The sequence below is a fragment of the Panulirus ornatus genome, chromosome 68, assembly GCF_036320965.1.
Source record: "Panulirus ornatus isolate Po-2019 chromosome 68, ASM3632096v1, whole genome shotgun sequence".
In the NCBI taxonomy this organism is placed as follows: Eukaryota; Metazoa; Arthropoda; class Malacostraca; order Decapoda; family Palinuridae; genus Panulirus; species Panulirus ornatus.
This window is the reverse complement of record NC_092291.1, coordinates 17,590,801-17,600,702: the sequence shown is the minus strand read 5'-3', so window position 1 is coordinate 17,600,702 and position 9,902 is coordinate 17,590,801. Positions and strand designations below refer to the sequence as shown.

Genomic DNA, 9,902 nt, shown 5'->3' with positions numbered 1-9,902 from the left:
AGTCAGTCAAGCGGCTGAAAACTGGACGTCTATCGTACAGTAGTCATGCCAGTTTGGTTTCTGTCTGTCTGAATGTTCTACTGTCCTCTGCCCCTTGTATATCGCCAATATAGCCATTTGGTTGCTGTCTGTCTGAATGTAGTACTGTCCTCTGTCCCTCGTATATCGCCAGTATCGGATATGACTGAAAACGTTATGAATATACAGAGTAGTGAATACTGAGAAATGGAAAATATACGTCTAGCATACCAGGTTTCATTATCACCTAATTTGGCCTTCCTATTACCAGAATACGAAATCACAGTTTTTCTAAAACCAACCTGTTTCTTAATTTCCAAATTCTTACCAATTTGGTAATGAAAATGACTAGTTGGCAACCAGATGATTTCAGCTTCGTCCATCGTTGCTGGAATCGTGGTACAACATCGACCAGTGCGTGCTGCTCCTCCCGAGTGTGCTCCTCCCGTCCTGTCGTACACATTCTTACTTTTACCTCACTGCCTCGAGCAGAGACAGATCTGTTGTATGCCTTGACCGGAGTTTTTCATTATTCTAAATGACATAAAGATTTGTGTTATCCGTGACCTAGTCACACTCTTGGTGTATCTCTTTTTCTGATCAGGTCAATTACTTGTGGTTGCGTGATCTAACCTAACCACATCTACCCTTTTTTGCAGTAACTAGGCACAGAAGGCAGTAGCCACAACGGATCTTCCAAACACTGTGACGAAAAATATATTTAGTTTTATGACGACAATCGCACTATCCCACGGAATTTCAACCGATAATTCCACCGACTTAGGGGAGCTATATGAACAGCTACATCATCCCGAAGGATATTATAACAACTGCTACATCGACCCACCGAAATTCTGACTTTGAATACACTCAAGCCACGGAGATTGTAGCGATATCTGCTCCAAACTTGTTAACACCTGTTCCTCGTGCCACTACTGCTGCTTGAACACTTGACACCAACCTCCAGGTAAGAAAGCACTTATGTTGAATTAATTGGTACAGTTTAATTTTTTTTTTATCAATTGGGTAATATTTTTTGTATTTATTGGCATAACTTCCCAATTGTGCACGCAGTCTGGTGTGAGCCAGGAGTTGGGATGAGGGGCCCATGTGGGATAAAAAAGAAACATTGTAAGAGAGAAATCAAATGATGAAGCTTCACGGATGCAAAACCCACTCCGCTTTTGCGGAAATAGATAACTGTAAATAGTTATCTCACAGACACCCACATCTACAACACACGGACCTCGGTCGGACCCTCAAGGGTTGAGCAAAGGTGGGGGGGGAGGTGATGATCCTCCCGTTAGGCGCACACACACACACACACACACACAGACGGGGATGATACCTGGCTCAGGGTGGGATATATATATATATATATATATATATATATATATATATATATATATATATATATATATATATATATATAAGAACGCTGGAATAGGGGAGAAAGAACACTGCCTATGTATTCCTTGCGTGTCGCGAAAGGCGACCAAGAGGGATGGGAGCGGGATGATGGAAAATCCTCACCTTAAGTCTTACTTTTCCTATAGAAGGAACGACAGAGAAGGAAGGGTTCAGATGAGGATTTCCCCTCTAAGGCTCAGTCATCTGTTCTGTTCTTGACGCAACTTCACTAACGCGGGTAATGGCGGATATATTTATTTATATCTATTATACTTAATCGCCGTCTTCCGCGTCAGCGAGGTAGCACAAGGAAACACGAAAGAATGGCTCAACCCACCCACATACGCATGTATATACATAAACGCCCACACACGCACATATACATACCAATGCATTTCAACGTGTACATACATATACATACACTGACATATATATATATATATATATATATATATATATATATATATATATATATATATATATATATATATACATGTACATATTCGTACTTGCTGCCTTCATCCATTCTCGTCGCCACCCCACCACACATGGAATAGCATTTGCCGCGAGGGGGGATTCTCTCTCTCTCTCTCTCTCTCTCTCTCTCTCTCTCTCTCTCTCTCTCTCTCTCTCTCTCTCTCTCTCTCTCTATCTATCTATCTATCTATATATATATATATATATATATATATATATATATATATATATATATATATATATATATATATATGTTTGAGGAAAGGAACCTGGATGTTTTAGCTCTTGGGTGAAACGAAGCTCAAGGGTAAAGGGTAAGAGTGGTTTGGGAATGTCGTAGGAGTAAGATCAGGGGTTGGTGAGAGAACAAGAGCAAAGGAAGGAGTAGCAGTACTCCTGAAGCAGGAGTTGGGGTAGTATGTGACAGAGTGTAAGAAAGTAAACTCTAGATTGATTGATATGGGTAAAGCTGAAGTGGATGGAGAGAGATGGGTGATTATTGGTGCCTATGCTCCTGGTCATGAGAAGGAGGATCATGAGAGGCAAGTGTTTTGGGAGCAGCTGAGTGAGTGTGCTAGCAGTTTGAAGCACGAGACCAGGTTATAGTGATGGGAGATTTGAATGCAAAGGTGAGTAATGTGGCAGTTGAGGGTATAATTGGTGTGCATGGGGTGTTCAGTGTTGTAAATGGAAATGGCGAAGAGCTTGTAGATTTGTGTGCTGGAAAAAGGACTGGTGACTGGGAATTCCTGGTTTGAAAAAGAGATATACATAAGTATACGTAAGTAAGTAGGGGAGATGGCCAGAGAGCGTTATTGGATTACGTGTTGATTGATAGGCGTGTGAAAGAAAAACTTGGATGTTAATGTATTGAGAGGGGCAGCTGGAGGGATGTTTGATCATGATCTTGTGGAGGCGAAGGTGAAGATTTGTAAAGGTCTTCAGAAAAGAAGAGAGAATGTTGGGGTGAAAAGAGTGGTGAGAATATGTGAGCTTGGAAAGGAGACTTGTGTGAGGAAGTACCAGGAGAGATTGAGTGAAGAATGGCAAAAGGTGAGAGCAAATGACGTAAGGGGAGTGGGGGAGGAATGGGATGTATTTAGGGAAGCGGAGATGGCTTGCACAAAAGATGCTTGTGGCATGAGGAAGTTGGGAGGTGGGCAGATTAGAAAGGGTAGTGAGTGGTGGGATGAATAAGTAAGATTGTTAGTGAAAGAGAGAAAGAGGCGTTTGGACGATTTTTGTTAGGGAAGTTGTGCAAATGACTGAGACATGTATAGAAGAAAGCGGCAGGAGGTCAAGAGAAAGGTACAAGAGGTGAAAAAGAAGGCATATGAGGGTTGAGGTGAGAGAGTATCAGTAAATTTTAGGGAGAATAAAAAGATGTTTTGGAGGGAGGTAGATATAGTGCGTAAGACAAGAGAACAAATGGGAACATCGGTGAAGGGGGTAAATGGGGAGGTAATAACAAGTAGTGGTGAAATAAGGAGATGGCGTGAGTATTTTGAAGGTTTGTTGAATGTGTTTGATGATAGAGTGGCAGATATAGTATATTTTGGTCGAGGTGGTGTGCGAAGTGAGAGGGTCAGGGAGAATGGTTTGGTGAAGAGAGAAGAGGTAGTGAAAGCTCTGCGGAAGATGAAAGCCAGCAAGGCGCGGATTTGAACGGCATTGCAGTGGAATTTATATAAAAAAAAAAAAAAATGGGGTGACTGTGTTGTTGATTAGTTGGTAAGGATATTCAGTGTATGTATGGTTCATGGTGAAGTGCCTCAGGATTGGTGGAATGCTTGCATAGTGCCATTGTACAAAGGCAAAGGGGATAAAGGTGAATGTTCAAATTACAGAGGTATAAGTCTGTTGAGTATTCCGGGAAATTATATGGCAGGGTATTGATTGAAGGCATGTACAGAGCATCAAATTAGGGAAGAGCAGTGTGGTTTCAGAAGTGGTAGAGGATGTGTGGATCAGGTGTTTGCTTTGATGAATGTGAGAAATATTTAGAAAGGCAGATGGATTTGCATGTAGCATTTATGGATCTGGAGAAGGCATATGATAGGGTTGATAGAGAAGCTTTGTGGAAGGTATTAAGAGTATATCGTGTGGGAGGTAAGTTGCTAGAAACAGTGAAAAGTTTTTCCCAAGGATGTAAGGCATGTGTACGAGTAGCAAGAGAGGAAAGTGATTGGTTCCCAGTGAATGTCGGTTTGCGGCAGGGGTGCGTGATGTCTTCATGGTTGTTTAAATTTGTTCATGGATGGGGTGGTTAGGGAGGTGAATGCAAAAGTTCTGGAAAGAGGGGAAAGAAAGCAGTCTGTTGTAGATGAGAGGGCTAGGGAAGTGAGTCGGTTGTTCGCTGATGATACATCGCTGGTGGCTGATTTGGGTGAGAAACTGCAGAAGTTGGCGACTGAGTTTGGTAAAGTGTGTGAAAGAGGAAAGCTGAGAGTAAATGTGAATAAGAGCAAGGTTATTAGGTACAGTTGGGTTGAGGGACATGTTGATTGGGAGGTAAGTTTGAATGGAGAAAAACTGGAGGAAGTGAAGTGTTTTAGATATCTGGGAGTGGATTTGGCAGCGGATGGAACCATGGAAGAGGAAGCGAGTCACAGGGTGGGGGAGGGGGCGAAAGTTCTGGCAGCGTTGAAAAATGTGTGGAAGGCGAGAACGTTATCTCGGAAATCACACACACACACACACACACACACACATATATATATATATATATATATATATATATATATATATATATATATATATATATATATATATATATATATATACATGTGTATGTGGGTGGGTTGGGCCATTTTTTCGTCTGTTTCCATGCGCTACCCCTCTAACGTGGGAGACAGCGACAAAGTGATAATGATAATAATGATAATAAAGGGACATAAATGTAAAACTCTTCTGACCAATAAAAAGTACTCACACACACACACACACACACACACACACACACCCAACACACAGTATTGCACATTACAGTACTGAACAATTTCCTGGCCAAGGATTTCTTAAAGAATGACTTGACGTCAGAAAGTAAATGTCAACACGCATCCTTCCATACTTCAGCAACAAAGTTTCGGTACACAAGCGATTCATGGAAACAGAAAATGGAATGTTTTTTAAGACATTTTACAATTGTTTATATTTCTTAATTTATTTTTACTGAATATTGGTTATCAGCGGCAAATTCTGATGAAAATATATATTTGATGTTTGCCTTGGCTTCCTTTTTAAATACCTAGACATGGCCTTGAAACGCACTTAGACCATCTCTCTTGGTGCAGGCTGTCAGTGTTACCAGATGAACAAGGAAAGAACAACATCTTGCACGTCCCGTTTTCAAAACGATTTTTTTCTAATGCTTATGACCTCTGACGTGTATTCTGGCGCATTCTGAAATACTCAGGCAGGGAAAAAGTTAAATGTGGTACTTTCTCATTTTTAAATTTCTTAAGATTTCCTCGTGCATTTTGATAAAACCGAAGTCAAACAGTAAATAAGACATTTAGCAATATGATCAAGACTTGTCCATCAGCACTTGGGAGAATATTAATGTGTTTATAATTGGATTATATATTATGACAAACCATTTTAGCTTTCTTCATCCCCAGTGATATGCCGAGTTTGCTGTAAATAAATATTTTGTCGTGTGAACTAATCATCATAAAGATAAGAAATGATATGAAATAGGAACAGGTAAGTTCACTGGTTTAACTTGGTCACGGTAGAGAATTGAAACTTGTTATTGGTCGTATCCTTAGTTTGATCATATGAAATACTAGTTGAGAATATATTTGTGCATCATATATATTCTTGTATGATGATTATTTAGATATTTCTTATCTTTTTTATAGACAACAGATTACGAGATTTCTTTTTATTCTGCTGATTATAAAATATGATATGGCAATACTGTGACCGACTAGAGTTGCCAATGTAGCGCTGTGTCGCTTGATTTAGCATCGTTCATGGTATGTCCTTAGATTTATCTGTAACATTTGAAAGAGGTGCTAAAGATTGTTTTACTGGTGTATGTAGCTTAACCTTAACAGCCGAATTTACTCTAGAAGTTGATATCTCTAAACTCTAAATCAAACAAGTAATAACTTGGTACGCTATGGAGCGTAAAGATTATTCAAAATCAGTAACAAATTTGGCGACTTTTGTGATTATTCACAGTACTGATATTACATAAAATTTTAATGGAAGGTGCAGTGATTGGAATGTATAATACTAATGTAGAGTCCCCTAGTCTTTCGAGTTTGTATGTTTGCTTCTTACTCGCCTGAACAATTTTCTATTTTCTACCTGTCTCTTTAGCTTTTTTTTTTTTTTGCAGTCCCCTTGCTGATCTTGTCCGAGTCGCAATACTTTGATTCCTCGCCGTTCCGTGTTGTTCAATCATTACCGTGCAGTGTTAATTTTAGGTAGAATACAGTGTCGACAGATTACTAGGATTTCAGGAAACTAAAGGTCTTTAGTGAAAGTAAAGATTTGCAAGAAATGTGCTATTCGTTGGTATCGTGTGGAATAACTCAGTGACGTGAGGTAGCTTAACAAAGCAAATGAGAATGATTTTAAGTACTTTTGTAAGTTTTTAAGTCAGGATACTAGTTTTTTAAGTCAGTATACACTAGTGATACTGGAAAGCATGACGGCATCGCTAAATACAAGATAGCGATAAAGCCAATCAGATTCGGCGATAAGGTATTCTCAGAAAAAAGAAGTCAACAGGGAATGAGAAGTGGCAGGAAGTCTGTCTTTTTATCAGAAGATTGTCACAGTAGTATACGGCGAGACGGAAAGGTTTGTTATAATAACGAGCTGCCCTAGTAATATGATATGGCATGGGATTACCCAGCCTCGTTCCATCGTGCACATTCCCAACAGATGATGTAGTGCACGATGAGATGAGGCTGAATTCGTATTGATATAGTAGTTCAGTATCTAACATCATGGAATAATGTATTTATACAGATTTTTTTTTTTTGCCTTGTCTGATAACTTATGTAGCGATACTTTCTTCGTGTCTAGCAATGTCCTCGATTTGGCTTGGCAACTCACTCGAGTGAACGGATGCGAGATTGTAAACACTGTTGATATAAAGCATCGAAAAGCTTCATTTCCACAACTATACGTGAATAGTTGGTGCCATCCATTAGCAAGTCTGTCGTTGGAATTCTTCCGTGTCAAAGCAGGTATGAGAGTAATAATGTAAAATCATTAATCATTTAAATACACTGGTGATCTTCAGAAATAGCCGATTGAGACGTGGCTATTGCCAAACACAGTGTGATTTTGATATTTTGATGCACAGGAAACTTAAGGGTTTGTTTGTTACCTTTCTTACGACAATCCTGCCAAGTGGTGTCCTTGGAGATCTGCTTGTATTAAGAAAAGCTAATTTATTGCTCGGAAACGAATTTTGAGCAGTATCGCGGCAGTTAATCAATCGAGACGGTGGCGTACTTAGACATGACTGGTACGGGTACAAAGGTGGGCAATAAATTTTATGTTGTAGGCTTCCGTCTCGGACAAAAGTCCTTATCTAGGCCTACCCTTAACAAAAGTATGGAGGGATTTGTGAAAGGGAAAGATATATACGAATTTTGGATGAAGTGAAAAACTAGTCTCTTAGAAACTGCCAGGTCATAGTTATTGGGAGAGAGATGAGAGGGTAAAGAATTCCAAGGTTTTGAGGTATATTGATGGATACAGGTATCAAAACGGCCCACTCTCGAGTTACCAACGGCCGCACGTTAAACGTGTGACTCATCAGCTTATCGAGTATTGTGTGGTCTAGCTAGTGGATGGGGCACACAAGCAGCCAGCTGTCGGGTGCAAAAGCCAAATACCTATAGGAAAGGGAAAATGAACCAACATTACGGCATAGGTCAAGTGGGTCAGATTTTGAAGTTATCCTGTGGGAGATAATGAGTCGGACCGCTTATGACTTTGTTTAGTAAGGATGCAGTTAGAACATCTTAGATATGAGTGTAGTACTCCATTCAAGGACTGATCAGTCCTTTTTATAACCGGATCAACTCTTCTGAAGAAAAGAATATTCGACATCTCAGTAGGACTCTCAGTTACTTAGAGGCTTACAAAGCTATTTCCGTAATATGGAGTTTCAAAGATAGTGTGGATGTTGCATTAATACCAAATATGGTTATCAAGTCTAGAGATGGAATTACAGAAACGTCAATGGAGAGAGCAAAGTTATGAAGAATTTTCAATAGAGAAATGGACAGTGGGTTTTGGAGGCATAAAACTTCCATATTTCGTTTACTCCACTGAGATATCCTGTCCAAATTCGAGTTTATTGAAGAAGTCGTGTAGATACGAAAAGCAGATCAAGTGATGGAAGAGAGTAGAACTGAAGGCTATGTTGGAATGCAGTGTTTTGTCAGCGGATGAGTGAATTTGATTATTTGTAAACGAAAGGAAATCGTTGATAGGCGAAATATGTATGAACAGAATATGACACTGAGGGACACCGTAGTTGATGAAGAAAGGGGGAGAAGCTAATCCATCAACAACAACGGTGATAGATCGGACAGAGAGGAAGCTAGCTAGATAAGAGGGAGCAAAGTGTGAAAGGGAAGCCAGAAGAGGGAAGCACAGAGATTAGACCCCGATACCACTCCCTGTCAAAAGCTTTTTATATATCAAAATTAACTACATAGGATTCCTCAGAATCTTTAAGGAAAGAATGTCACCAATGAATCTCATCTCAAGAAAGCCAAAATGGTAATCAGAAAGAAGAATGAGATTCAAGATGTCTGAAGATATAGGAGCTGAAGAGGGATTCAAAGACTTTGGAAATTGTAGATGGCAACAACAGGACAATAGTTGGAGGGTTTAGAACAGACCCTTCTTAGGGATGGGATGTATCAATGCATGCCTCTCAGAAAGAGGAAAAGTTCTGGTTTTCTGACAAATGGAACAGACGAGTAAGTACTGGTATAAGTTCAGAGGCATACTCTTTCAGTAGATGGGGATGGATGCCATCAGGTTCATAATCTTCGCAGGTGTCCAGAGAGAGTAGCGCTTTCAAACAGAAATTACAGTATGGTGAGGGTCATAGTACGGAGCTGCTAACCATTACGTTTTTTGTTGTTACTTTTTTGATAAATACTACTAAGATTTTTGTTCAAATTCTAGTCTCATGTTCATGTAATGCATGGGTAGTTTACTGGGGTGCACTGTTCGATATATGGTGTACGATCTCATCATCGTGCACGCAAGTGCTAATGCAGTGCACAAAATAACAGTCGGACATCGGTCAGTCTTCGACCATTTCCCGGAAATGACCACAAGTTGTCACAATGTCTGTCTTACCGTCCAATCAGATCTCTAGCAAGTGTAATCATGCTAGTCCTACTTCTAGGCCTAACCCTATGAGGCTTCAAAAAGTCGCGCAAAATTGTCATGTATAGAATTTAATAAGAAATTACTAGTTCTCTTCCATCTGTTGTTGTTCTTCAAAGTAGTAAAATTGACTTTACCAAGGTTTGCTAGCAATGACAGATGAAGAGTGACAACGAAAATTTTGAAAGAATAATCAAATCCTGAGCACGTAAGTTACTTCGTCACATCGTTTACCTAGGACTCGGCCAGTAATTAACGGGGATAAAATGAACTACTAAATAGTGTGGACAAACAAACATTAGAACATCTCTTTACTTAGTTCGAGGACCCATAATGACATACTACTAAGTAGATACTTGGTTGGTTTGAAAGTGAACAAGATGGACAATCAGCATGTAGATAAACGAATGGAGATAACAGCTTCAGCGCTGGACATCACATCTGTATTGAAAGTGCAATCTGTTTCGCGCGTGGTTATAAGTTTCGTTTTGCAAAGCTCCTTTTTTTTTTTTTTTTGAAAGGTCGGCAGCTCTGATAGTTTAAGATGAAGTCATTCAGGGTAGAGTTAGAGGAGACACGAGAACCAGAATTACTTTGTGTATGGGAGGGACAGCTGC

General features: G+C 39.7%; 1 protein-coding gene across 3 annotated transcripts in view; it reads left to right on the top strand.

The window, feature by feature from the left end:
• Positions 1-846: 846 nt before the first annotated feature.
• Positions 847-9,902, top strand: part of LOC139747430 (uncharacterized) — a 57,519-nt gene continuing 48,463 nt past the window's right edge. The window contains exon 1 of one of the 3 annotated variants that reach the window (XM_071659769.1): positions 847-985. The gene's annotated coding sequence lies outside the window, so the exon portion shown is untranslated. Of the gene's footprint in view, positions 986-6,235; positions 6,721-6,973; positions 7,113-9,902 lie in introns of those variants that run through there. The other 2 variants (XM_071659770.1, XM_071659768.1) reach the window with 2 other exon arrangements.